At 35.5% G+C, this 5,345-nt stretch overlaps 1 protein-coding gene across 1 annotated transcript in view; it reads left to right on the forward strand.

Annotated features, from left to right (window-relative positions):
• LOC144256615 (amine sulfotransferase-like) overlaps positions 1–5,345 on the forward strand; it is a 74,846-nt gene that overhangs the window by 20,901 nt on the left and 48,600 nt on the right. The window lies entirely within an intron of this gene.

Here is a 5,345-nt window from a genome sequence, read left to right on the forward strand (position 1 = left end):
TTTAGATCATGATTATGACTATTTGTATATAGCCTTCAACATGAAGAAGGTGTACAAGATTGGACCATATCTTGTACTGTCCTGTCTTGACTATTAACCATACATTAATTTAATAGTTTTAATTCTACATTGCTCTTTATAATAAACCAAACAGTACTTGGTGTTTAATGTTTTATAATGACATTACTTGTATTTCACAATGATGATAAATTCTACCTTCATGTAAGAACATAATATTTACTCCTCCACCCCCAGTTTAGAGGGGAATCAAAAATGTTTCAATAACTTGATATATCTGTGGATCTTTTCCCCTGTGGATCTTCACTGCCTTTAAAATACACAATAAAGCACACTTAAAAAATGTTCCATATAATTCCTGCTGATTCAGGGACTCCTTAAAGTTAGATACTCTAGATTTAGAACATTTAGAATCTTGAAAATGAAACCAAAGGTTAAGATTAATTAGAACTATAAACTGGTTTCTATGTAATCGGTGCAAGGTTTGGAGTAAGTCTTTTGCTCCTATATGGGTCTTTTTTCTTCTCCCTTAGATCTGACAAGATATGATGAAGGCTTTTTTCTTTGAAAAACAAGACAGAGCAGGATGGTAAATTCAGGAGAAAGGAAACCTGAAGGAACACTTAGATCTTGCTTATCATTCCACTTGAGAAGAAAAGAGCAAATGAAAGGAACAATCTAAGAAAATGTCCATTATTATTCTTGCTTCAACCCCAAATTCTATCTAGACTTTGAATCTAAATAATCCCAAAGTTGTTTCCTCATCATTCTTAGAATAAAGTTCAAAGTTCTTAGCCCGCTTACCTTCCCAACTTCATCTTGCACAATTCACACAGATTCTGGACTTGTAAAATGAATGGAGAACCATGCCCTCCCATTCTCTGAAGTGGATTGTGTAGGGGCACCATTTCTTTAAATGTTTAATAAAATTTATAGGGAAACTCTGTGTTTGGAGATTTCTATTGCAGATGGATTTCTTTATTTCATTTTTTTTTTTTTGGTACCAGGAATTGAACTCAGAAGCACTCAACCACTGAGCCACATCCCCAGCCCTTTTTTGTATTTTATTAAGAGACAAGGTCTCACTGATTTTCTTAGTGCCTCAATTTTACTGAGGCTGGTTTTGAACTCGTAATCTGCCTGCCTCAGCCTCCCCACCTACTGCAATTACAGGTGTGGACCACAAGGCCCAGTGTACTTCAGAAGGTTTTAAATTGCAAATTAAATTTCTTTTATAGTATATTTATAGGACTGTTCAAATATCACTTTTATCTTAGATGTATATTGGTAGTTTGGAAATTTAAAAGATATCCCCAGCTCTTTTTATTTTATTTTTTTTGACAAGTTCTTGCTAAGTTGATGAGGCTAGCTTTGACCTTCTGATCCTTCTGTTTCAGGCTCCAGAGCAGCTGAGTTTATGGGCATGCACCACTATGCAGGTTATTTTGTGTTCTTTGTAGTGCTCTCTTCTTATTCTTTTAAACTTTGTTAAGTCTGCAGTACTGTTTCCTTTTTCATTCTTGATAATGACAATTTCTCTACTTTTTTCTTGGACTATTGGAAGTTTATCAACTTTACTGCATATTTTATAAACTAGCCTTGTGTTTTATTATTTTCTATTTTTTTGTTTTCTTTTTTTTTATTAGTTGCTCATGACAATACAATTGATTCCTGTTCTTAGTTGTTTCTTTTCTTCTTCTTACTTTGGGTTTATTAGGCGCTCCTTTTGATAGTATCTTGAGATGGAAGATTGGATCATTGGTTCATATATCATTTTTTTGTTGTTTTCTATTAGCAACATTGTTTTCTCTGTATTTCCATGAATCACTCCATTAGCTGATTTACACAGATTTTGATATATCCTATTTCCTATTGGTTCAGTTAAATATATATCCTTGAATTTCTTTTGATATTTTCTCTTTAATCCATAAATTATTAATGAATCTGCTATATTAGAACTTAAATTTCCCCCAAAGGCCCATGTATTGGTTCCCAGGGAGGTGGTGTTGGTAGATGGTGAAATCTTTAAGAGGTAGGACTTAGTGGCAGGTCTTTATGCCACTGGGTTAGTGCCCTCAAAAGGGATTGTGGTACATGAATCCCTTCCTCTTTCTTACATTTCTTGGTCATGAGGTGAATGGTTTTGCTCTACTGTGCACTCTTGACATGATATGCTGACTCACCATAAACCCAAAAGCAACAGGCCCAACTGATAATGGACTAAAGTCTCCTTTACAGATTGATTACCTCAGTTATTTATTATGGTGACAGAATACTAACAGAAAATTAGTACCAAGAAATGGAACTAGCTTTGCCATTATTGTACACCTGTTGATATGCAAAGAACCTTTGGGATTTGCTTAAGGGAGAAGTTTGGAAATGTTTGGAGAACCGGGATAGAAACAGTCTAAAATACATATGCAGAACTTAATAGATAATTCTGGTGAGGGCTCAGAAGACAAGAATGTGGATACTAAAGGCTATGTTGATGAGGTTTCAGATGGAAATGAGAATTCCATTCAAAATTTGGACTAAAAGGCACTCTTGTTATATGATGGTTTAAAAAAATCTGGAAACAGTTTGTCCATGTCTTTGTGAGAGACTTTGTGGGAGGTTGAGCTTAAAGATGATGGACTGGTTCACCTGGGAGAGGAAATTTCAAGGCAGCACAGCATTCAGGCTACACCATGGGTATTCTAGGCTGATTTTAGCTCATGAGAATGAGGAGAAAAAAAGGAGCAAAGCAAAAAATAAAATTGAAAAATTTGTAACTTGGCCAGAAAAGAAAGAGCACACAGAAAGTTTCGACCAAGAAGGGTATAGATGTTAGCACAACCAAAAAGAAGGAAAATGATTTGCTCTTAGATGCCTCAAGAATTTCATAAATTGGCATGACTATAGCTGTCATGTGCTCTGAGAAGTGAAAATGCAAAATTATTTGGAAAACATTCAAGAGAAGAATCATATGAGAAAAGATTCCTAGGAACACTGTTTTTCCTTGACTGCCAAGGGAATCATTTTCCCATGTTAAGCTGGCATGTTACTCAGAGGCTGCCACACCTCTGGTTGAAGCAAGCCCAGAGACAGCTTCATCCCAGAGGAAAACTTTGGCATTATCCACATGGTGCTGGGTTGGCAAGCACACGGAATGCAAGATGTATAGGATCATGGTGGTTTCCACTGATATATCAGAAGAAGTACTGGATGTATTAAAGTGTGCAGCAGGATTGGAATCCTTGCTAGCAGCTCCCAAAGGGGCAATGCACGAAGCTGTAGAAATTAGGCGGGAAATGCAGTAGAGACTCAAGGAAGATAAAGATATCAGCAACCCCCAATATTCATTAGAGAAAGCTATACGAAGCAGGCAGAACTAGCCTGAGAGAATGTCCATGTTCACTACAAACAGTAAGGCTATAGGGAGGGGCAGGGCTCTACAATCCCATGGGGGCCTGTATTCTACCACAAGTTGCCCCAGATGTTGGACATGGAAATTTAGTAGTTAGTGTTTCTTCTTCTGGGATATGGTCTTGCTTTGGGTTGATTCCTTTTCATATCCCTTTTCCTCCCCTTTAGAATAAAATGTTTACTCTCATTATGCCCTACCAATGTATCTTAGAAATATATAGGGTTTTTCTTTTTTCTTTTTTAAGTTATATATATTTTTTTCAGGTAAAATTTGCCTTGAGTCTTGAAATAGACATTGGATTTAGACTTTCAAGCAATGTTGGAACAGTTAGGATTTGGAGACTCTGATGACTGAATGAATGCATTTTGCCTTCATTTAATGGAATGCGAATTTTGTAACCCAGAGGTGGAAAACCCCTAAATAGTATCATGTTAAAGGGTTGGTCCTGAGGAAGTGCTATTGGGAGGTAGTAGAATTTTTAAGAGGTAGAGCCTAGTGGCAGGTCTTTTAGTCATAGGGGGTATTCTATTGAAGGGGATTTTGGGACCCAGTTTCCTTTCTTTCTTTTATTTCTTAGCAATTTTCTCTGTCACACTCTTCAGTCAAGAAGTGGTGCCTCATAACAGGCCCCCAAAGAGCAGGACCAAACAATGTAAAACTTCTAAAATTGTGAGGAGAAAAAAAACACCCTGTGAGCTATTGTTATGTTACTATTAAATTTTAGGTTTTTGAGGATTCATTCATTTAAGAAACATACAGCTTCTGAAATCTGTATGTTTATGCTTTTCAAACATTTGAGAACTTTTCAGCTATTATTTCTTTAAAAACTTTTTTCCCCCAACCTGCACTCATTCTCTTTTTTCGACTACTACAAATGTTACATCTCTTAGTATTGTTCCACATATCCTGGAGTTTCTAGTAATTTTCTTTTTCTGGACTATTTTCCTTATATTGTTCAATTATACACCATCTGATATACCTCAATATAATTGTTAATTTCTTCTGTTGTTTCCATTGTGCATTAGCCTATCCAGTGGGTTTTTATTTTATTTATTATATTTTCATTTCTAAAATTTCCATTCTGTTCATTTGACATAATTATTTCTTTGCTGAAGATTTCTATTTTTCTTTAATTTTCAGGGGTGTTATCAATTGCTACTTAAAAGCATTTGCATGGTGACTTCTTTAAAATTCTTGTCAGAAAATTCTAACACTGTGCCATCATGTTGTTTGAATCCATTGTCTTTTTGTCATTCAAATTGGGGATTCCTAGTTCTTGAAATGACTAATAATTTTGGATTATATCCTACAATATGTTTATATTTTGAGACTCTGGTTCCTATAATAAACTTCTACTTTGGAAGTGAATAAGCCTTATTTTTTCTTTTTTTCAATATCTTTATTTTATTTTTATGTGGTGTTGAGGATCAAATACAGTGCCTCACATATGGTACCTTTGAGCCATGACCACTGCCTTCAATAAGCCTTCTTAAATTCATAACATATGTATAGATCTGATATGGAAACTCTAGTTTCAAAGTCAACTTATTTTTCAAAACCTATGAGTAAAATTCTGGTATGCCTTCTATGTTCTCTGAAGAGGTCTATGTAAACTGTGATCAGTATTCACTTAATTCATTCATCACAATTTGGTTTTGTTTTTATTAATCTTAAACATGGGTACTTGGGTTTTGCTTAGAAACTAATAAAAAATTGAATGAATCCTCCCCCATTTTAAGACTCCTTTCCATATTCCCCCCTATTCTACAATTGGAAGGGGTCAGATGCCACTCTTTTGTCACTGTTCCCTTAATGCTGGTTTAACATAGTTGACAAAGTTCCACTCTCCTCCTTGCAGTGTTGACAGGAGAGGAGGGAAAGAGGTATTGCCTCCGCTCCTATTAATGTAAGGTGGGGATGA

Source organism: Urocitellus parryii, chromosome 8 (genome assembly GCF_045843805.1).
Source record: "Urocitellus parryii isolate mUroPar1 chromosome 8, mUroPar1.hap1, whole genome shotgun sequence".
In the NCBI taxonomy this organism is placed as follows: domain Eukaryota; kingdom Metazoa; phylum Chordata; class Mammalia; order Rodentia; family Sciuridae; genus Urocitellus; species Urocitellus parryii.